Here is a 24,426-nt window from a genome sequence, read left to right as displayed (position 1 = left end):
TCAGATATAACTAACCAAATAGCTATATGCTGACATCATTCTTAGGTTTCTCCTGGAGAAGTAATATATGGCAAACTGACATAGTGGCAGGGCAGCACAACACACATGCATGTGCTTGTGAAGGAACACTCCCACTTGGCATTGGTACACCCAGACAACCAAAATCTGAAGTAGTATTTCTTCAAACAAGGTCAAATTAAGGTGGACGGGGCCTTTGGGTAGTTCAGTTTCTACTATACATATGTGACCTGTTGTAGAAGAGGTGGCATATTAATTATTTTAAAATATTAATAAATGATGAAATCTAATTATAATAAAAAGCAACCAATTACTACATTGTCAGTGATACTAGCAGTTCAGTCCTATGTATTTGTACTCAACTGAGTAAACACAAAATGTTGATAGTAACATAAGTGCAAGGTAATTTAGGAAGTGAACATGCAAGGAAGAAAGCAACATACAGGGTTAGTCAAAATGCATAGGCCAAACATACATACAATTGTATGTATGTTTGGCCTATTGTTGGGTTTCATCCCTGACTGCACAAGTCTCCAGCCCTCAATGAGTAGATAGACTAGATAGACTTAGGGATTCCTCCCAATTTCCTGTAGTTAAGTTGGTTAAGAAGGGGTTAAGAAGGGGGAATTGCCCTTTGCATGGTACTATCTCCTCCCCATTTGAATACCTAGGAATGTAATCCTATAGGGAAAAACGTAACTTCCTCTTTTAAAGGTATCTTTATTGCCCTAGGCTGGGCCATGTGGCCTGTCTCCATTTTCAGGCTCTCTTCTTTTTGTCCTCCATAGAGAGAGGAAGCATCTTGCTTTTGTCCAGCAAGGATGTAGTAGAGAAATAGTTACTTTTATTATTTTTTCCTTTTCTTTTACCTTAGAAGATAGCTCAGTGAAGCTAGTTAGCTCCAAGAACCTTTCCTATCCAGAATGGATTTCTTTTATCTTCAATAAACATATTATTTTGATCCTATGAGTTGTGGATCTGCAATCCTGTTCCATCCTGCTGAATGGAAGTCAAACCTTGCTCACTACATGTAAGTTTCTGCTGCTTATTTTCTGTGCACCCTGCACTCTGCTATATTTTGGTGGAATCACCCCCAGAGAGGGTTATTTTTGAGCCTAACAGCTCTTGATTCCCAACAATGGGTTATTGAGGCCCAGAACGTGTACGCTGAGCATTTTTAAAGGATTGCATTGCAAAGAGCAATAGAGAAAGGTTCTGAGAGATTTTTTTGGAGCATTTTTGTTTTGATTTTGATTTTTGGGAAAATTTTTCCTTTGACTGGAAGCTGATGGCCATGGAGAGAAGGCAAGAATCTCCTGTGAATCTCCCCAAGCTGGAGACAAGAGGAGGACATTTCCTGAATTGGAAAGAAAGGCTTGAGCTGGCTTTGAACAGAAAGCAGCTGAAAGTTCTACAAGAGGACCCTCCAGACCCAGCAGCTCAAGGACTGGATGAATGGAAAGATGTAGACAAAACGGTGAGGTCCATAATATCTCTGGCATTATCAGATAAAGTATTTGCATGTGTTAGAAGTGCTAAAACAGCCAAAGAGATGCTTTATCGTTTGGATCAAATGTATGGAAAAGGCTCAATAGCTGAAATTATTCTGGATTATCAAAAATTGTTTACATTGAGAATGCATTCAGAAAGTGACTTATTTGATTATCTGGAAGAAATACGTTCCTTGGTTGAACAATTAAGATTGAATGGAGAGACTTTAAGTGATAAGATGATTATTTCTCTTGTTCATCTACAAATTGATGAAAAATACAAACAAGCTGTATTGATTTTGAGAAATACACAAGACAAAGAAAAGCCCATGACTCTTGATGACTTAATTTCTGAGTTGAAAGCTCAATATATTCACCAGAATGGAAGTACCATTGAAGCCAAAGATGGTATGGCCCTTAAGGCTGCAAAAGGCTACAAAAGGTTTCAAAATGCAAGCCCAAAATTTTGCCATTTTTGTGGAAAACAAGGGCATCTCCAACGAAATTGCTGGAAAGCAAAGGAAAACAAACAATATTTAAGAAACCCAGCAACTCCTGTTGCTAGGCAACCTGAGCAAGAGATTCCTAGTTCATCAGGCAGAGGTCATTGGAATAACAAAGGGAGTGCTAGTGGGTCTAATCACCCCCCTCCACAGAGGCATTTTTCCAGAGGAAATGCAAAATTAGCTATGCCAAGCCCTAATGACCCAAGTGAGTCGGAACAGAAAAATGAACTAGATGAAGACGTACTTTTTAAGTTTTCCAGAAATAAAGTAAACAAAGATGTGTTTATTGACAGTGGTGCAACTGATCATTATTTCTCAAATAGAGCTTATTTCACTCATCTAGAAGAATGCCAATCTTCTGTATATGGAATTGGGAAAAATGAAGTAATATGTACTGAAATTGGGACTGTAAAATTGACCTGTTTGGACACTAAAAATGATATTTACCTAGAAGGTGCTAAATTTTCAAACCATTTACAGACTAATCTCATAAGTCTCGCAGTTTTAGAACAAAAAGGTTATACGTTTAATTTCAAAGATAGTCTTTGTTCTGTGGAAAAGGATGGACAAGTGATCCTAACAGCCAGTCACTATATGGGATTGTACAAAGTCAATTTAGCACCCAAGATTTCTGGACTTATGATATCAGAATGCCAAAATAAGAATTGTTTTCAACTGTGGCATAGAAGATTCGGTCATGCTTGTGCCAAATACACATTGAAGGCAAAAGATTTGTGTAGAGATTTGGAAGTTGAGCAATGCTGCAAACAAAGATGTGCCATGTGCCTTCAGGGGAAAGCAGTAGCCCCCATTGTTCCAAAAGGTAGTGAGATGGTGACGGAGCGCCCCCTGCAGCTCATACATAGTGATGTTTGTGGTCCAATGAAAACTGCATCTTTAAGGGGCATGAAGTACATCCTTACCTTTACGGATGATTTTTCGAGATATTGTTTTGTTTATTTCTTGAAGAATAAAAGTGAAGTGTATGACAAACTGTTGGACTTTCTAGCAAAAGTGAAAAATCAGTTTGATAAGTTTCCTGAGGCTTTCAGAACTGACAATGGAAGTGAATTTTGCAATGAGGCAATTGATAATGTCTTGAGAAAATATGGTATTCATCACCAGCATTCATTGCCATATTTTCCACACCAGAATGGTGTTGCAGAGAGGAAAAATAGAAGCCTAATTGAAATGGCCAGAACTATGCTGTTGGATGCAAAATTACAGCATTATCTTTGGGCTGAAGCAGTTAACACTGCTTGTTATTTGCAAAATAGACTTCCAAGTGCAAGCAGAAATGTGACTCCATATGAATTGTGGAATGGACATTCGCCTTCTGTGAATCATTTGAGAGTTTTTGGCTCAAAGGCATATATATATGTACCTGAAGTGAAACGAAGTAGCAAGTTTGATCAGACTTCTAAGCCTCTAATTTTGATTGGATACAGTTCTGAGCACAAAGGCTACCGTTTGTTTGATCCCCAAAATAAAACACTGACTGTTGGAAAAGTTGTGTATTTTGATGAAAGGACAGAGGAAAATAACTTTCCAGAGGCTCAAGAGAAGCCAGGTCTCTTTGTCTCAGGTCAACCATGCGGTCAAGAAGGGGAAGGAGCCACGCCATCCAGTGGTCAAGTGGAGCAACTGCATTCTTGGAGGCCAACTGAAGGGCCGCCACCACCCAGTGGTCAAGCAGAGCAACTGCATCTCAGGAGGTCAGATGAAGAGCCAACACCACCCAGTGGCCAAGAAGAACAACTGCACCTCAACAGACCAAATGAGAATACAGTGCCACCCGGTGGACAAACAGAAATATTGCTTCGCAGATCTGAAAGAGAAAATAAAGGCATCCCTCCTTTGCGTTTTGCTTATCTAAGCAATGAAATGGAACCGCAAGAACCATCATCCTGGAATCAAATGCAAAGATTACCAGAGGATGAAAAGGAGAAATGGATGAATGCAGCAATGGATGAAATGGAATCATTGCAACAGAATCAAACATGGACACTTGTTCCACCACCTGAGAACAAGAATATTGTTGGATGCAAATGGGTATTCAAGTTAAAGCATGATGAGAATGGAGAGATACAGAGATACAAAGCCAGACTTGTTGCTAAAGGCTATTCACAAGAGTTTGGTGAAGATTATGACCAAACCTTTGCACCTGTTGTAAAACATACAACTCTAAGACTTTTGCTTACTATAGCAGCTTCAAGAAACATGGATGTCCAACACTTGGACGTGTCAACAGCCTTTCTTCACGGTGACTTGAAGGAAGACATTTTTATGCAACAACCACCAGGCTTTGAGGACAAAGCACACAAAGGCTATGTATGCAAATTAAAGAAATCAATCTATGGATTAAAGCAGGCCGCAAAATGTTGGAATGAAAAACTGAATCAAATGTTGATTGAGCAGGGTTTTGCTCAAGGCAATGCTGACCCTTGTCTCTATTCTAGATTCAAGAACAATAGATGGACATATGTTCTAACTTATGTGGATGACATCATTTTCTGTTTTGAAGAGAAATGTGACTTTGATGAAGTTGTCCAACATCTTAACTGTACTGTGAAAGTGAAACAACTTGGAAACATATCCCATTACTTAGGGATACAAATTGAAAGAGAAGAAGATGGAAGCTTTTTGCTAAATCAAAGACAGAAGATACTGGACTTATTGAAACATCTTGGACTCTCAGATGCAAATCCAGTAAGTACACCCATGGAAGTGAATTACTGGAAAAACTCTTCAGAAAGTGAACTGTTACCAGACAATAGCTTGTATAGAGAGGCTATTGGAAAGCTACTGTACATCAGCAGGATTACAAGACCTGACATTTCAGCAGCGGTTGGAATACTGTGCAGGAAGACCAGTCAACCAACCAAACATGATTTGATTGCAATTAAAAGAGTTGCAAGATACCTGAAGGGGACATTGAACCTCAAGTTGAGACTACAAGCTACCAGTAACCTCATACTTAAAGGATATGTGGACTCAGATTGGGCTAATGATATTACAGATAGAAAATCAACAAGTGGTTACCTGTTTTTCTATGGAGATGCACTGATAGACTGGACAACACAAAAACAAAAGATTGTTGCATCATCATCAACTGAAGCAGAATATGTGTCAGCAGCGGAAGCGTGCAAGCAACTGAAGTGGCTTCACATGGTACTGCTTGATTTTGGAATTAGTGAACCAACACCAATAGAAGTCTTTGAAGACAATCAAGGTTGTCTAAAGTATTCCCAAACAGAGAGAATCAGCCCTCTACTCAAACATGTGGATACAAAATATCATATTGTGAAGAATGCATATGAAGAAGGATTTATGAAGCTGGAATATTGCAAATCAGAAGATATGATTGCAGACATCCTGACGAAGCCGTTACCCAGACAAGCTCATGACAAGCTGAAGAAGATGCTGAACCTGATAGACTTGAGCAGTCCTAGATGAAAAGAAGGGGATTGTTGGGTTTCATCCCTGACTGCACAAGTCTCCAGCCCTCAATGAGTAGATAGACTAGATAGACTTAGGGATTCCTCCCAATTTCCTGTAGTTAAGTTGGTTAAGAAGGGGTTAAGAAGGGGGAATTGCCTTTTGCATGGTACTATCTCCTCCCCATTTGAATACCTAGGAATGTAATCCTATAGGGAAAAACGTAACTTCCTCTTTTAAAGGTATCTTTATTGCCCTAGGCTGGGCCATGTGGCCTGTCTCCATTTTCAGGCTCTCTTCTTTTTGTCCTCCATAGAGAGAGGAAGCATCTTGCTTTTGTCCAGCAAGGATGTAGTAGAGAAATAGTTACTTTTATTATTTTTTCCTTTTCTTTTACCTTAGAAGATAGCTCAGTGAAGCTAGTTAGCTCCAAGAACCTTTCCTATCCAGAATGGATTTCTTTTATCTTCAATAAACATATTATTTTGATCCTATGAGTTGTGGATCTGCAATCCTGTTCCATCCTGCTGAATGGAAGTCAAACCTTGTTCACTACATGTAAGTTTCTGCTGCTTATTTTCTGTGCACCCTGCACTCTGCTATATTTTGGTGGAATCACCCCCAGAGAGGGTTATTTTTGAGCCTAACAGCTCTTGATTCCCAACACCTATGCATTTTGACTAACCCTGTATTTTATCTTCACCACTGGATCCCTAGTCAATGAGAGGCATGGAGCCATTACCCCAGTTGAAATACTGATAATCCAGCACTTCCTTCAAGAAAGCTCTTGAAAACTGTTGTAATATTGTGAATTGTGAGAATCTATGTACCTGGTTCAAATCTTGCTTTGGTCATCAGTTAACAAGGTGGCTCAAGGGGAAACACTATTCTTTCAGCACAATGCATATGGACGTATGTCTATTTTGCAAAGTTAAAGACTACTGACATTATGATGTGAACTGATTTAGAGTGCCACCCTAGATGTGTTTATTGCGAACCTAGGCATATTCCCCAGGAAAATGGAAACAAGAATGTAGCCTTAAACACTGAAGATATGCTATGTAAATAATGTGAAAACAGTGAAAATGGAAAGTGCTCATATACAATTAGTGTTTCTGTAGAGGAAGGGATTCTGGCAGGTATTCCCCTTTACCTGGTTGTATGACAAGCAACACCTGCTGAAATTTCTCCTTCTAATTAAATTTTCAATCGGGAAACCTCAAATCGAAGCCCAAAAGTCCCTGATTTACATCATTTTGTGTTGCCAAGCTTTTAAGGGTGATTTGGGGAGGCACCCAGTCTACCAAGACAGGAACATGATAGCACCAGTTCACCAATTGCTGGGTGAATTTATGTGACACACTTCAAACACACTTATCAAGTGGTATATGAATTATATTATTTATACTTGACAATAAATTAATGCATTTAAGTATGAACTTGATTAACAGTTCATAATAAATGTCATTCCTAAAACAGCAAGGGCACACAACTTCCATTATAAGAAAGGATATAAGAAAAAGCTCATTATTTCTGGTCACAGAACTTAGAAAAAATACCTCCTGTTGCTAGACTTTCCCAGCTTAACATGGGCAGTAGGCATTCTGGCTGGGAGATTCTAGAATTGTACAGGAATCCCTTACTTATGTGACAGATTAGGGATTGGACCACTGTCCAAAAATGAAATCAGTTGAAAAGTAGAACCCGGGGTGCTTTTAGCTTGCAAATGTAAGACTAAACACTAGATGGCACCAAATTGACTGAGAAGAGAAATCCCAGAATGTCCCCAAAAAAGCAGTAGCAATGGTTGAAAGAGCAAAGCAGGGGTTGAAGGTGCAGGACATTGCTATGATTTCAACCTGTCAAAACAACAGACCATATAAAAATGAATTGCCAAAAAGTGGGGATGACTAAAATCCCAAAAAAAAGTCTCCAAGTTCTGCTTGGGGGAAAAAAAATCAATTTTCGGTTTTCTCTGAATGAGTGGCCCTTTAATAAATAGAAATTCAAAACAAATCTGATACTTCCAACTCACATACTTACAACTCTGGCAGAAGTCCTGGAAATGCTTTGGTTTTTATTATGGTATTTTTAATGTTAAGGAGACCCGGTGGCGCAGTGGGTTGAAGCCCTGTGCTGGCAGGACTGAAGACCGACAGGTCGCAGGTTCGAATCCCAGGAGAGGCAGATGAGCTCCCTCTATCAGCTCCAGCTCCTCATGCGGGGACAAGAGAGAAGCCTCCCACAAGGATAACAAAACATCAGAAATCATCAGTGCGTCCCCTGGGCAACGTCCTTGCAGACGGCCAATTCTCTCATAACAGGAGCGATTGCTCCTGACACGACCAAAAAATTTTTTTTTTCATGTTCTCCCCTCCATCTGTGATTAGCACAGCAAACCTGTGCAACTTACTGCAGCTATTGGTCTCCCTCAAACAAATACATAAAAGTTTTTAAACTGTGAAAATCTGTCCAGGAATTTTGTAGCCATTTGTCTCCTCAATCTGTAATCTATGTGCATATATGTAACATGACCATATGTATGATCCAGAGCTCTTGTTTGTTGTGCTGCAACCACCAGAGATGCCGCCCTGAGTCCCCTTCAGGGTGAGAAGGGCAGCATATAAATGTAAATAAATAAATAAAATAAAATAAAGCAGAATCACCATGTATGTAGTAAGTAGAAAGATATTTGCTCTAAGCAAGTCAAGGTCTTCTATCCTAACCTTATATTTTTGAACATAAGGAGAAACCCCAAAACAACAGAGACAACTGTTCTCCTAATAAGGTAACATCTTATTAACAGAACATCTGCAGAAACATCTGCATAATTATCTAGAGCTCAGCCATTAGTTTATTTCCTAGCTGTAGAGCTAAAAATTGCCTGTACTGATTCCCATGTTTTTGTTTGGGACTGGTGCAAATCACAGGCCCTGCCAAAGGATTAATATAATATCAAGTTTGATATAAGTGACTGGTATTTGTATAAAAGGTAAAGGTTTTCCCCTGTCATTAAGCCCAGTCGTGTCCGACTTTGGGGGTTGGTACTCATTTCTAAGCCGAAGAACCAGCATTGTCCATAGACACCTCCAAGGTCATGTGGCTGGCATGACTGCATGGAAAACATTTGCATGATAGAAGCTGGAGCTGACAGTGGAAGCTAACACCACTCCCCGGATTTGAACCTACGACCTTTTGGTTAATAAGTTTAGCAGCTCAGCGGTTTAACCCACCGCACCACCAGGGTCTCCGATATTTGTATACAGCATGCATTTTATAACAGTGTCTATCATCTCTTTCTACTCTCTGAGTTTTGGATTGATATCTATCTTATGTAATTACCCTATATCCTTTCCCTCCTATAATATGGACCCCAAAACACCAGCCAGAATGGAAATTCTGGAAACTGAAGTCTCTAAAATATTGGGCACTATTTTATGGCAAAACAAACACACACACAGTCTTTTCAGGCAATAGAAGCCTATCTTTGCTGCCGTGTGTGTGTTTGGCTACCTGAATTCTATAACCATCACAAATCTAGAAATTGTTGAACTCTGCAGGATGGATCCTGTTAAAGTGGAATCAAACTGCAGCAACTTTGCAATGGGGGTGCACCAACAGAAACCAGCCATGTAGATAATTGACTCTACAGGAAGCCAAATCTGAATGTCACTTTTTCAGCTACAAGCTCCCAAATAACCCAATGGGTCTGGCTGTTCTGAAGCTGAACTTGACCCTCTCCCTAGGCATTGCAGTCTCTTGGAGCAGAGGCTAACTTTAAATGTCATCTGAATGGTATTCTGAAGTGTACTATCATAGTAATGATTTGCTATGGGAACATGTGACACCCTAATGAACACATTACATGCTGGAGCATATAAGGAGCCATGTTTCCATACATTTGCAGATAACATGTGTGCTTGAATTAGAATTGTTGTTTTGGGGTTTATATTATACACCATCCCAGACATCAGATAATCCAGTTTCCACAAATGTGCAACATTTACACTTTCTGTGTGTACACAATGACAAAATATTATGCATTTGTAGTCCTAGTGAAAATATTTCCATGGACTTCTGGTGAAGAAAATGGAGCTGTGAGCAGTGTCTCAGTGAGCTGCCTGAGCACTAGGATGTCCTTGGGGGTTTATCAACCATATTAAGTTGAGAAATACTTTTTCAGAAAGGAAAAGGACAGACACAAACCCCTCAAGATTCAAAAGATCTCACCTTCCCCAATGAAACAAGAGAGGAGGAGAGAAGAGGAGGAAACATCGTGCACTCCAGCAACGTTTCATGTAAACAAATGCAGACCAAAGCAGCTCCAATTTACTTCTTAAAATACTATATTTAAACAAGGCTGGAAAAAAAACCTAACTAAAAGAGGTCCTTAAATCTACTTTAAGTTTACCAACTTTGTGGACAAAAACATCCCTGGGATGTAAACTGTATTCTGTATTTTTTTCCTCAATTGGAAATTGTAGAGATAAAAAAAAACTTTGAAAATCTAATTAGTGGGATGATTCTTTCTAAGTCTGCCTGATGAAACTATCTAGTAAAACCAATTACAAAGGGTGAATGTGGAATCTCTTGACTGATTCCAAAAAGGAAATAAGACAGGTATAGAAATGAACCATAGAGCTAAACCAGAGATAAAATCATAAACCATAGAGCTTGAAATACAGCTTGAAATACAGAAAACAGGGAAACAACTGAAAGGGCTGTAAGCAACAGTGTACTAAAAGTGAAAGGAGGCACTACAGCAAATCTTCAAAAATTAGATGTCTGGTTGTTTAAAAAAGACAGCTTGATCACAGAAATGACTGCAATGTCAACAAGATCAAGATTCAAAGATCAGAAAAAGGTTTCCAGGAAAGGCTCTCTTCCACAAGAAAAAGATCCAATGAGGGAAATCCTGACCCAATTAAGAATCATTACAGATGGAATGAAAAATTTGCAGGCCAGGATTGACAAGAGAATTACACAAGCTAAAAATTATTTAGATAAAGGGCAACAAGAGCTGAAGAAAGATATGCAACAAATTGCAGAAATGAGTGGTATTCTGAAGCAGCAGGAACAGTAAAAACAGAAAGTAAAAATAATTGAAAAGGCACAAAAGAAGATGCAATTGATTTCCAAAGAGATAAAATAAAACTCCAAATATTAGAGTATGAGCAAACAGAATACTCTTTGAGTTGAGAGGAATACCTGAATCTATACAGGAACTTGAAATGGCAATAACATAAGTTGTGGTTGGAATCCTTGGTAGACCAGAGCAAGTGTTCGAGGCTCAAATTGACAGCATCTTTGGAGTCCAATCCCAACATGCAATGAGGAATAAGCTGTGATTGTGTTGTTTTCAAGAAAGAAAACATGAGATCAAGTTTTGCAAGTTAACACCAATGATCCAATTGAAATAAGAAATACCAGGATTGCAGTATTAAGAAAATTTCCACCGCAGATAATAAAGAAATAATAAATTGCTTTTTTCTGACAGATAAACTTAAGAAGGCCAAGGAGAAAGAGATGTTGGAAACAGCAACCTTACAATCCTTCACTAACTGTTTGTTAATATATATTTGTTAACCTGCATTCTATGTGTATGTTGATTTTCCAGTTTGGCTTTCCTCTTTGTTGTGGGAGGGGCTTCAGACCTGGACTCAATTTTGTAGTTTGCTTTTGGACTTCAATGAGGTAGATGTTTACTTTTGGACTTCAATGAGATATGTTTGGTTTCAGACTTCACTGGAGGTGGATGTGTGTGCTCAGGGATTTGAGTGAGTACAGATATGCCTAAAGACATTTTAAATACTATGTGCCTGTATACTGAATATATACAAGTTTGTTAGTAAACAAGTTATATTTTTTTTTCAAAGAAGACTACTTTGTTTTCTCTCTTGAGTGCATGTTTTAAGGGAGTGTATATCTTTTGGGCAACTGCAAATTCTATTTCAAACAAACATCCTCTGCTAACCAGATAGATTTTTGTAGTGGCCTGTCTTTATCCATAACCGTTTAAAGACATGGTTCCTAAGTTTAACACTTGAGCTACCCATGGCGCTATCACATGAATGCTTTATGAATATCAGTTGTCTTAAGGTTTGACTTCTAACAAGGTCACGCCATTCCTGACTTGTGGTTTTCAAGTGGTCTCTAAGTTCATAGAGATTCAAATTTTCCCAAACGGAGGTGACATCATTTTTATCTTTTCAATAAGGTTATCGTGCACTGAAATTTCCAATAGATTGTGGGCTTTCCAATAAGAAAACATCCAAGAAGGCAAGAAGAGAAGGCAACCTTAATAAGGAAGATGTTCAACTACAGTAGCAGGCCACTCCACGTGATGAATAATTGGATGATCATCTACTATTTTAAGATCAAGGACTTTAAATATATTTTCTTTAAATATCAATGGACTAAATTCACCAAACAAGAGGAGGTGAGCTTTTCATTATTTGTGATTACCGGAAACATGAAGTAATTCCCTCTCAAGATTTATGGATTACAAAAATGATGGATCAGGTAGAAATTGACAAATTGATCAAGTTTATACAATTAGAAATGGACAGACTGACTAGGCATATAAAACTGCCAGATCCTTCTAAATCTGAAGAAGAATGGCAGCCTTTTATTTACTATTTAAAAGAAGAAAAGAAAATGAAAATATCGGGTTTTCTATAGCACCAAGGGAAAATTAATAGTGCAAAGGAAGAACAAGAAAATAAAAAAATAAGAGAATTCAGTGACAAGAATAACAGGATCCTCAATGGTATCCAAGAGATCCTGCAAAGTTAATCTACCAGAGATATGAAGTTTTATGACAACAATAATAGGTTTTTTCATTATAAAGAGGACAGCAGAGACAGGGTAGAAAGTGCTAGTTAGGACTTTTCATTTTCCATTTCTCAACTTTTCTATCTCCTTTGTTTCAAAACAACATATGCACACTTTTTATTCTAATTTTAGATTAGAAAAGTTATTTTATTATTATTTCTCTATATTTTCACATCATAAAACCTTTTAGTATTAGACATGGCAATGGAAAAACACAAAAAGATAACATGTTCAAAATGGAATGTTGGTGAACAGCAAAAGAGATTTAAAGATGGGTTTAAAGAAAACTTTAAAAAATGCGGAATAAACATGGAGAACAGGGAAGGCCCTGGGGCTCTAACATTGTAACTTACCAGCAGTGCTGTAGATTTTGAAGAGGCACAAATAGAGGGTGAATCCCTTGTTGGCTCCCCCTTCCATCTGGAAATGTGTGTTCTCGTTTTGAAAGTTCCTAGGGATCCAGAATAGGAGTCACTGCAAAGACTACCCTTGAAAGACAACCCTACTTTGCCACTTATGATTGTCCATGATGATGATGATTTGCATAATGTTGAAGGCTTTTATAGCCAGAATCACTGGGTTGCTGTGAGTTTTCTGGGCTGTATGGCCATGTTCAGAAACATTCTCTCCTGACATTTTGCCCACATCTATGGTAGGCATCCTCAGAGGTTGTGAGGTATATTGGTATATTAGTTTCCAACAAATCTCACAACCTCTGAGGATGTCTGCCATAGATGTAGACAAAACATCGGGAGAGAATGCTTCTGGAATGTGGCCATACAGCCTGGAAAACTCACAGCAACACAACATAATGAATTATGGGTTGTTGTAAGTTTTTCGGGCTGTATGGACATGTTCCAGAAGCATTATCTCCTGACATTTTGCCTGCATCTATGGCAGGCATCCTCAGAGGTTTTGAGGTCTGTGGGAAACTAGGAAAATGGGGTTTATATGAAACTGCTAGGCCATCAAATGCTAATCAGGGTGGCCAATGGAAACATTCACACCTACCTCCAACAGACAAGAGTTCTTTCTCCCACCCTGGACATTCCACAGATATATAAACCCTGTTTTCCTAGTTTCCAACAGACAACCCAGTGATTCCAGCCATGAAAGCCTTCGACAATATAATGAATTATCTTAGAAATGTGATGTAAGTCTAAAGACGCAATTCATTGGTTTTATGCACAGCTCTCACACTCATAGGCCCAAAGGTAGTGTCATGCACTATGGATCCCAATTGTGTGCCTGCAACAAAGTTTTTGTTCATTGTACCACCCAAACTGTGGCCAGTTTGGGGCGTTCCCAATTGTCATGTATCATGTCCTGCAGTTCATGGTGGTTGGTGGTAGCAGACCCAACAGTTGGTGATGGAAGAGTTAATGTAAGTCTTAGTTCTAAAGGGCTGAGTAATTTGTAACTAACAGTTTACAGGTAAACGCAATTAAGAGTGGCAGGATGCAAAGGATAGGTTGCAGTTGGGTGTTACTGGTTTTAAGGAGCTGACCTCGGGGCTGATCTTTGGGAGAAAAGTATTTGTTTTATGTTGGTAGTATATGCTGCTGGTTTTTCCTAAGTTTTCTGGATTTTTGGTGTCCTGACCTGTCTCCTGAACTCTTGGAACCCTGGAACCTTGAATTTTTGGATTGGCTTTTGACTATTGTATAGACTTTTGACTTCTCTCACTAAACTCTCGGCATTTGACCACTGGACTGGACCCTTTGACTACGGTGCAGTGTTTACTATCTGTTTTGGATAAAAGTATGATAGCTGGGACCGAGTGCAGGTAGCACTTTGCTGATTCTGCAACGCTGCTTCGCCAATGCTGATAGCACAATGCGGTGAGCCCAACTCAGGTCAGAAGGGGAGGGAGGGAAAACAGAAAGGGGGGGCAACAAACAGGGAAGCATTGCACTTAAGGCAAGTAAAGCAATATTTGAGCGGGAATGGTAAAGCAACTACAAACTTGCAGACTCTGTCCTGCCTGCGTATCTCACTCCACCTGGTCTCACTCCACCCAGTCTCTTGACCACACACGTGTTCCTCATTCACAACCACCATTGCGCAATCAGCGTAGCACTATCTGCACTCGGTCCCAGCTATCATACTTTTACCCAGTTTTGTTTTATATTATGTGGCTTCCTGCTATCTTTATTTTTTATATTTTGGACTATTAAAACAGCCAGAAACGAAGTGCTGCTTTAATTAAACTGTTAGAAACAAGCTGGGTGTTTGTTTGATTCACCTCTGCCTGAATACTGGCAGAGCCCTGGCATGGTGGCACCAATAAAGGATGCTCGGCTGTTGTGTGGAAGGGCGTTTCCGTCCTCCATCGGGGCGGTGGGAGTAGGGGGTCTCGTGGGGCGAGAACCCGGCCCCTCCTTCCTTTGTGTGGCGCCCCCTCCCCTCCTCATTACTCCCCTCCCCATTCCTCCCCCCGGCCCCTCGTTTCGCGGCTGTAGCCGAACCAAACCCAGAAGAAGGGCCTGATGGCGGCCCCAAGCCCGAAGGCAGCCCGAGACCTTCAGAAGGAGGCGGGCGCGACCCTAAATAGAGAAGGAAGGAAATGGGAGTGTGCTGCCTCGGCGGGGAATTCATACCGACGAGGGAGGCCCTGCCCAGCGCTGAAAGGCAGAGGAGGTGGTTTGATTTCCCTGGAGGAAGCAGCACGCTCTAAAAATACACCAGGGGCGACTCCCCCACCCAAAGCAGGCGGGCGGGCGGGCGAGCTTCCTCCTCTCCTCCTCCCTCCCTCCCTCCCTCCTTCAGCCCCACAGAGAGAGAGAGACCTCGGCGCTGGCTTTCTCCTTCTCCCTCCCGCGCTTGGCCCCGCCCCTCTGGGCGTGATTGACAGCCTCCCCAGCCCACCGCGAGGCCGGACCCGCAGTCGGGGGCGCGAGGGTTGAGCCCTATCAGCTGCTCCGGGAGAGGCTGGAGTGACGAGCGCCCGGGGCTGCGTTGGGCGTGGGTCCCTTCTCCTTCTTCTTCTTCTCCTTCCTCCTCCTGGTCGTCGTGCCCCGGCCTTGTCGCACCCACGCCGGAGCCGTGGCGGCCCGGGGCTCGGGGCCAATGCGGGGAGGGCGACGCAAAGAGGGGGCTCCGCCGCCGACGCCTCCGTGGGAAGCCCGCCCCTGCCTGGAGGGACCCACGGAGAACTGAAGGCTTGCCAAAAGAGGCGCCTGGGGTCTCTAGCCCTGCCCCGCCCTTCCCCACGCGCGAACTTTGCTCCCTTTTGAGAGCCCTCCCGGAAAAGTGGGAGGGAAAGAGCCTCGTGGGAAAAGACGGCGGCGAGTAGAAGGTGAGGGGCACCTTTCTCCTTTCAGTTTGTGGGGGATCTTTGAAGGGGTGGAGAGAGAGCGAAAGAGACTGGGGATAGCGTGGGAGAAAACCCCCTTTCCCTCTTCCCCCTTCCACGCGCGCCTTTCGGCTTGTAAAGTCATTCATGAGGGCGAGTAGGCAAAGGCGGCCGACTCTTCCTCCTTCCTTCCTTCCTTCCTTTCCTTCCCTCTCTCCCTTGGCTGGGATTGTGCCTTGCTGGCCCTCCGCCCCCCACCCCTTTCCCCCTTCCAAAGGCAAAGGCTCCTTCGGTCTCCTCTCCTCTCTTCCCGGGCGGGGCTGCCGCAGCGCCTCCCCAGTGCGGCTGTGTGGCTCTTTTGGAGGGAAAGAAAGAGGGGCGCGCTTTTGGAGACGGAGCCCTCGAGGGGAGCGCGCGCTCCTCCCCCCCTTCCCTCTCTCCCCCTCCCTCCGTGGGGGCGCGGGGTGGGTCTGGTCGTCGGGGGGGGGGGGTTGAAGGGAGTCGCCGCTGGTCTCCGGGCGCCGAGGTGCTCAGGCTCCTCCCCTTTGTTGTCAGTCCTTCGGTTGCAAAAGGAATCCTAGACTTAGCAGAGACCCCAAGGGCCATCCAGTCCAACCCTCTGCCATGCAGAAACACACTGTTAAATCTGCCTAGCCCTAATCTTTTGGGTCATTGTAGGTTTTTGGGGCTATATGGCCATGTTCTAGAAGCATTCTCTCCTGACGTTTCACCTACATCTATGGCAAGCATCCTCACAACCTCTGAGGATGCTTGCCATAGATGCAGGTGAAACGTCAGGAGAGAATGCTTCTAGAACATGGCCATATAGCCCGAAAAATCTACAACAATCCAGTGATTCCAGCCATGAAAGCCTAATCTTTTGATTGGCTCTCCAGCACTTTATTCCCAGCCCTACAGTGTTGCATTTGCACCAGCCCTTGTCGTGCCCTATTAGTCTCAAATCTGCACAGGCCCACCTTTTCCCCCCCAACTACTGGTTATTTGATGTCTGGTCTATGTTTTATGATGTTTTACATTTCATTGGTTTTACTGTTTTAACATATTTTACTCTTCTATGTTTTTGATTGCGTTAGTTGAGCCCTCAGTGACGCAATGGGTTAAAGCCATGTGCTGGCAGGACTGTTGACTGACAGCTCAGCGGTTCAGTATCGGAGAGTGGATTGAGCTCCTTTTGTCAGCTCTAGCTCCCCATGCGGGGACATGAGAGAAGCCTCCCACAAGGATGGTAAAACATCCAAACATCTCGGCATCCCCTGGGCAACATCCTTGCACAAGGCCAATTCTCTCACACCAGAAGTGATTTGCAGTTTCTCAAGTCGCCCCTGACATGAAAAAAATAGCTGTTTAAATATATTTTACTGTTATATGTGTTTAATAGTGTTATTCCTAACCTTTGTTTATATTGGGCTTGGTCCCCATGTAAGTGGTCCCTTCGGGGAGATGGAGGTAGGATATAAGAATAAAGATATTATATTATAAAGTGATCAAGACACCCCGACAGATTTCGATCCAGCCTCGGCTTAAAGCTCTCAAGAGAAGGAGACTCCACCAGCTTGCAAGGCAGCAGCACATTCCACTCTCTAACCGCTCTTCCTGTCAGGAAGTTCTTCCTTGTGTTTAGGTGGAATCTCTCTGTATTCCTGCGGTTTGAACCCATTGCTCCATTATGTCCCAGACTCCAGAGCTGCAGAAAGAGAGTCTTCAGGTATTTACACTAGGCTGCAGTCCCCTGGTGGTGCAGCGGGTTAAACTGCTGAGCTGCTGAACTTGCTGACTGAAAGCTCTGTGGTTCGAATCCAGCGAGCGGGGTGAGATCCCGCTGTTAGCCCCAGCTTCTGTCAACCTAGTAGTTCGAAAACTGCAAATGCAAGTAGATCAATAGGTACTGCTCCGGCTGGAAAGTAACAGTGCTCCATGCAGTCATGCCAACCACAAGACCTTGGAGGTGTCTACGGACAAAGCTTCGGCTTACAAATGGAGATGAGCACCAACCCCCAGAGTTGGACATGACTAGACTTCATGTCAGGGGAAACGGTTACCTTTTACTGTCCCCTGTCTGCCTTCTTTTCTCTAAGCTAAACAGACCAGGCTCCATCAGCCTTCCTCATTTTGGTCATCCTTTTCTGGACACCTTCTTTTAAGGAGATCCTAACAGTGGCTGCACATGCTGAATAGATCCTGTGCAGAAACCTATCCTAGAGTGGGGAGGGGTTGTGTGAGAGAGTGAGGCATGTGTTCAGATGATGTGACCAGGGGGCAGTGGGTGCTTGTTTTGCGTGTCAGCCTTTTGCATGTTCCTTAAGGGCTGCCTTTCCTGTCTGCAGAAGGAATTAGGCTCCCAGGAGAGGGTTTTCCAACAGCGTTTGCTGTGCCTCTGAGCCTTGGGGGCAGGTAAGTGAGGAGGCAAAACAATCTGCTTTTTTTGCCTCCCTCTCTCTCTCCTCTTCAGTTTTACTGACTTTACCTTCTGTAAACACTTCCTGTCAGCCCAGAAAACATGGGGTGGGGGAAAGAGCAAGAGGAGAGGAGAGGTGATGGATCCTTAAAGAAATCTACATCTTTCTTTTATCTCCTTGTTTTCTTCTTCCAAAGTCTAACCTTCCTATTCTGGCTTTGTATGTGTCTTGGTCTTAAAAATCCCAAGCACCTCTGTGTTTATTGTCCTCTGTTCGCTTATTGATTTCTTGGTATCAGCTTGCAGTTTAGGGAGTGGTCTGAGAAGGCAGTGAAGTAAGTTCCTCCAAAAATGCAGATCCAATTGGCTTCCCCCCAGTTTGTGATGATAATTCCCTTCCGTAGCTGTAAGAAGGTTTTATGGGGGAAAGGATTGTATTCTGCAGTAGTGTCTGTCTCCACTGAAGGGAGTGGCAAGCCCATTCTCTTCTCTCCTTCCCATTGGGATTCTTAATCCTTTCCTTTCATCCTCTGTTGTTTTCCAGCTGGTTGTAGCCTTTTGGTGTGACTGTGCGGGGACTGAGGAGGGGAATAGCATGGCTTCCTTCCTCCCTTGCTGGTAGATGCCACTCCCAGTGCTTTCAAGCTGCCACTTGGGAATAGTTATGTCCTGGTGATTTGTGTCCTTTCAGTTTGGGGACGCATTGAAGATATATTAGCATCTTCTGGTAAATATCCAGGTGATTTGCATCATGCTCTGCCAACAAAGCTTTCTTAATCCATGCCATTTGTAGTCAATCTGGTGGTTTAAACAACAGACAACATTGGGCTGCTCCCAACATTAGGCTGTTGAAGATGGGAAAGGTTGTGAGGGGGTGGGGGAGTAAAAAGGCATATGGGAGCCCCACTTGTCTTACTGAAAGCAAATTGTTGGGCTGTACATGTACTCAGAGGTATGACTTGTTCCCCAATTCCTTGCTTGTGTTCCTGAATCCTGTTTTGTATCTGGCTCTGCTTGTTTCTGGTGAAAAACAAAGTAGATTACACTAGACTGAAGTCCACCCATCTTTCTTTTCAAATAGTGAGGGAGACTGCATGTGCCTCTGTTGCACAGTATCCTAGAGATGCCGTTCTTCATAGTGAGAATGTCTTGACTGTCTCTCCAAAATACAGGGCTTATTAAATATTGACTGTTGGATTTTTCTGCTATATGTGGCTTTCGTTCTCAAGCATTTAAAACTGGTTTCCATTCTTGGCTTTGGTGAAGCAATCCTCTTAAACCAGATGGAGCCGGGATAAGAATGTATCTATTTCCACTAGGAATAGTGGGGGTGAGGCTCACATCCTGTTGCTAAAGACCAGTGTCATTCCAGGGAGTGGGGTCTGGCCAGTGACTCAGTGTGTTCAGTCTCCCAGTGGGACATTGTTTTCGTATTCAGAGCCCACCTGTGAGCCCCACCCCTGGAAGTGGAAGTGGAAGTGGCCTCCCAGGCATCCCTTGCGTCCTGTTGTTCATTCTTGAACACTTGGCTAGTAGCAGGCCACCAGCCAGGTGATCTTCATCTTGATGAGTCCTGCCAAACACAACAGCTGGGAACTGGCAGTTTGGAAAAGAAGCAGCAGCAATTATTAATGTACAAAATGTGCTTGATAAAAATCACAAATCAGTCACCACTTTCAGCTGTAGTTCCTCCTAGGACAGGAGTGGTATGCTGAGGTGTTGGCCCTTCTAGTTTCCCAGGGTGAATCGCACCTCCTGATTTATGTTCCCAAATCAGCCGTGAAAATTACAAAAAAAATCTACATTGCAGATTGCTTGCTCAAAACCTGTGAGTTGTAAAATACTGGGGTTTTCCTCATTGCTGTACTAGGAAATGAGCTGACCCTTCAGTCTTATATTTACTTACGAGCAAGGACCTATAGAAACAAATGGGACTTACATCTGGGTAAGAAGCTTGTAAATCACTGCAACTCTATTATATTTTTATTTATTTATTTATGACATTTATATGCCGCCCTTCTCACCCCAAAGGGGACTCAGAGCGGCTTACAAGATAGATAGATAGATAGATAGATAGATAGATAGATACATACATACATACATACACACACACACACACACAACATATTATATTATTAGTATAGCACAATATCAGTATTATATATTGCTGTATTGTACTATACCATTATATTGTAATATTATTAGCAATATTAAATGTAATATAAAATTTATAATTATAATATTGTATTATTAGTATTATATTGTATTACAATTCATTATAATATTATAAATTTGCAAACATATTATATTTGTTTATAATATGTTTATAAATATATAAATATTTTAAATTTGTAAACATGGCACTATCCGCTTGTGTGGTGCCATTGTCTTGAGGGGAAATGTTGCAAACTAACTTATTATTAGCGCATGGCCTTTTGTTTTCTGGGTGTAATCATTTCAGTTATTTGCTAAAGTCAGTTATTCCTCCGTGTGGAGGAAAAGTTACTTTTTGGATTGTCATTCTCTGAATATATTGCTGGCTGGGAGCTACAATTAAAAACTAGCTTTCCTTGTCTCTGGGAAAAATGCGCTGCACGTGCAAAGGAGTGTTGTTTACTTTCATATGCTACACTTTGTGCTGCAAAGCAAGCTCTTGAGTTGAGTTTTAGTTTAATTTGAGTTGAACCATAGCAGTTAATGTTATTCCATGTTTTAGTAAGTCAGAGCTAAGATATATGTGTTCAACATGTATTAACAAAAGACCAGGAGAAATGTTCCTGGGCTAATTGTTTACTTGGAATAACTTTGTATGTGGCTGACTTTTATTCTGAGGATTGTCTCACCTCCACCCAGTGTTTTAACAGGGAAAATGGGTTTATGCACCTGCGTCTTAAAATGGAGGGGAAGTGGATTTGTTACGCTTCACTGGCATCTGAAAGACTTGTATCCTGGTCCTTGGAAAATGGGTGTTTCTATACCAAGATGGCTATGATAGCATTGTTTATGCATGTATGGAGTATGAATGGGCCAAGTGTGTGTGACTGAATGCATAAAGAGTTCATAAACAGGGAGTGGCTTTTGTGGGAGACAGGAATTTTCACAAAAGGAAGGGAAAGCTGAAATGCACAAGACTGAAAAAGGATTCAGGTCATTTCATGGAACCTTTAGATACAATACACAGCATCGTGTTTTGTTAGGGTTACTATTCGTAATAGTTGTATACAGACAAAATTGATTAGACAACTGCTTTTTAAGATCACCTGAAATCCAGTGATCTCATGGCATTGGTCTGCATACATAGTGCATTTCATAGTAGTAAGCATGTTCCTAAGCAATAAGTCCCACAGAATTCATTTGTACTTCTTTCTGAGCTGACATACATAAAGAGAGCCCTTTGGTACTTCCTTTCATTCAAATCTTATTTGTCATGATTGGAGAGTTACAAATAAATCTAGGTAGGCCTAGGAATAATGATACTTCTCCATTAATTTTTTTTAGTTTTATGCTAAGTGGTAGTCTGATTGCTTCCAAAATAAATCCTTAAAGTGACATTTAATACATCATTTCTTGTGCCCAAGACTGCTGCTGTTATTACATATATTCAATTACTGCTTTCCATAATTAAGTTGTGATGGGTGAACCTGAACATGTTTAGTTATGTTTTGTCTAACTGTAAGTAGAATTGATGTCTATGAGTAATCTATTAAGAAAAGTTGGAATGGAAGTATAAGGCAAATGAACACAAATCTGATTTCCTAAAAAGATAGGATGGAGATCTCCACAGTTTTGTTGGTTTGTTTGCTTGCTTGTTTGTTTTCCATGTCAGGAGCGACTTGAGAAAGTGCAAGTCGCTTGTGGTGTGAGAGAATTGATCATCTGCAAGGACGTTGCCCAGGGGATGCCCGGATATTTTGATGTTTTAACATCCTTTGGGAGGCTTCTCTCATGTCCCCACATGGGGAGCTAGAGCTGACAGAGGGAGCTCATCTGCGGTCTCTCCAGATTCAAACTTCCAACCTGTGGGCCTTCAGTACTGCTGGCACAAGGGTTTAACCCATTGCGCCACTGGGGGCTTCTATCTCCACAGTGTGATTGTTGAAAAGTCTGCAGACTTTGCTCACCTAGGTGTGGCCAAGTCAGTTTTCAGAAGAATGGCCTGAAGAGAGTTTTTCCTAGTTGAAGTTTAGCCACAAGGCATAGCTATTTGTTGTGATGCATAGCAACCTTTCCTCAGCCTTGAGCTCTGAAGCTGAAGATAATGTTTGATTGACCCCTTTTCATTCTAAGAAAAATTTGGAAAAATCACAACGAAACCTGAGTATCAAGTTGTTCCTTGCCTCTCTTTTGTTCGGCTGCTATTAGTTTCTTCTCTACTGGAATGTATATTGTACAAGAATGTATTACTATTGTTTATTATTAATTACTAAGACAATTAATAAAATGTTGGCATTCTTTCCCCTTTCTCCTGCCATAGCTTATAGTTTTGCCTTTGCGTGGTCTCTTGTCAGCATTCAAATGGACTCCATATTCAATATGTTCTCCTCCCCCCCCTTTCTTTCCTTAACACTCCTTCCATTATTTTGTGGCTTACTTAATTGGTACTATTACCACTGCCTGGTCATATAGGGGATGAAGGGAGTTATGATCATGACAATAGTGTTTTTTTAAAATGTCAGGAGCAACTTGAGAAACTGCAAGTTGCTTCTGGTGTGAGAGAATGGGCTGTCTGCAAGGACGTTGCCCAGGGGATGCCTGGATGTTCGATGTTTTACTACCCTTCTCTCATGTTCCCGCCTGGAGAACTGGAGCTGACAGAAGGAGCTCAACCCACTCTCCCCAGATTCTAACTGCTGGCCTGTCAGTCCTGCCTGCATAAGGGTTTAACCCATTGTGCCTGCAGGGGCTCCAGTGATGCCTTTATTAACCAAGGAAAAAGCACAAAACGCATCATGCAAGCTTTTAAAGCTCCATTGGCTTCTTAATCAGGTGAAAGATATTAAAAAATCATTCTGGAGTAATGCTTTCAACCGCAAGCTGCTGCAGCTAAAGAATGGTATCAATAGAATCTCTAGTTCTGTGTCTTGAGGGAGATGATGTCATATGCTAGTTTATACACAAGAGAACCTTAATAGAGAAACTGCAAAGCATTGGGAACGTATTTGTATCTACAGTCGGCCCTCCACATTTGTGAGTGTAGCTTTTGCAGGGTTGATTGATATGTTTTGTTTAGAAACCACTAGGCCCTCCAACATGACTATGGTCCATATCTGCTGGAGGCTGACTATGGAATCAGCCTCCAGTAGAAATCTAGAGATTCCTAAAGAGGTAGAACGTTTTGGGTAAAAAAAATAGTGTTTTCTTTAATTCAATGTTTTCTTGTCAAAATGGAGAGTCTCCTGTAGAATTATTTTTCATCTCATAGTCATATGTGGTACTTTTGTTTCTTGCAGGAGACAGTTCAAAGACATACGGCCCCAATGATTCCTAGCCGTACTGGCTGGGGATGATGAGAGTCATGGTCCCAGTTATGGTCTCAAACCTCTGGAGACCACCAGCCTGTGCTGGAATCTTAGGAAGACATTTGTTTGCCAGCAAAAAGCTAACTGATAAATTCAGTTATGTTGCAGTCTACCTGCCTCCCTAGAAGCAAGCTATTCTGTGTTTAATGAGACTTACAGTCACTTCATTGTTTATTGCATAGGATTGCAAACATAACCTTGTAGGTGATAACATATAGTCCAAACTGTTTGTAATCAACCAAAAAAACCCCCATGGAATCAAATATATTTATTTATTTGCAGCATTTCGATCCCGCCTTTCTCTACCCCAGGGGTGGGGTGGGGGTGGGGGACTCAAGGCGGCTTACCCTTAGGCAACTATTCAATGCCTTCAAAAACAATATACAATTAAAAACATTTAAATAGAATTATAAAATACATTAAAACATTTAAAACAATGCATTCACTGTTAACCACGTTATGCAAAGTCATAGTCATTGCACATAATTCCATATTTATCTATTGCACAAGATATCCAAAGGCTAGATCAAAAAACCAAATTTTTACTTTCTTGTGGGAGGTCAGAAGGGAGGGGGCTGATTTAATATCCCTAGGGAGGGAATTTCACAGCCGAGGGGCCACCGCTGAGAAGGTCCTGTCTCTCGTCCCCATCAGTCGAGCTTGCGAAGGCGTCGAGACCGAGAGCAGGGCCTCCCTAGACAATCTTAAGCTCCGAAATGAATGAATTTCATTAGCAACACTTTATGCTTAGGATAGCAGAGACACTGTTATTTTGAGATTGGATGTCATATATCCATCACTTCTCTGAGTGCAGATTTTAAAACTGCAATTAGATAAAAAGTGTATGAAGGTTAAACACACTGAAACTTCACCTTCCTTGGTTCTTTAATGGTTCATGTATTGTGGCATT

At 41.8% G+C, this 24,426-nt stretch overlaps 1 protein-coding gene across 2 annotated transcripts in view; it reads left to right on the top strand.

Moving 5' to 3' along the window:
- Nucleotides 1-15,102: 15,102 nt before the first annotated feature.
- Nucleotides 15,103-24,426, top strand: part of HRAS (HRas proto-oncogene, GTPase) — a 62,476-nt gene continuing 53,152 nt past the window's right edge. The window contains exon 1 of one of the 2 annotated variants that reach the window (XM_060769646.2): nucleotides 15,103-15,584. The gene's annotated coding sequence lies outside the window, so the exon portion shown is untranslated. Of the gene's footprint in view, nucleotides 15,585-17,972; nucleotides 17,994-24,426 lie in introns of those variants that run through there. The other variant, XM_067462583.1, reaches the window with a different exon arrangement.

Source organism: Anolis sagrei, chromosome 1 (genome assembly GCF_037176765.1).
Source record: "Anolis sagrei isolate rAnoSag1 chromosome 1, rAnoSag1.mat, whole genome shotgun sequence".
In the NCBI taxonomy this organism is placed as follows: Eukaryota; Metazoa; Chordata; class Lepidosauria; order Squamata; family Dactyloidae; genus Anolis; species Anolis sagrei.
Note: the sequence above shows the minus strand (reverse complement) of the source record. Positions and strands in the feature narration are given on the sequence as shown.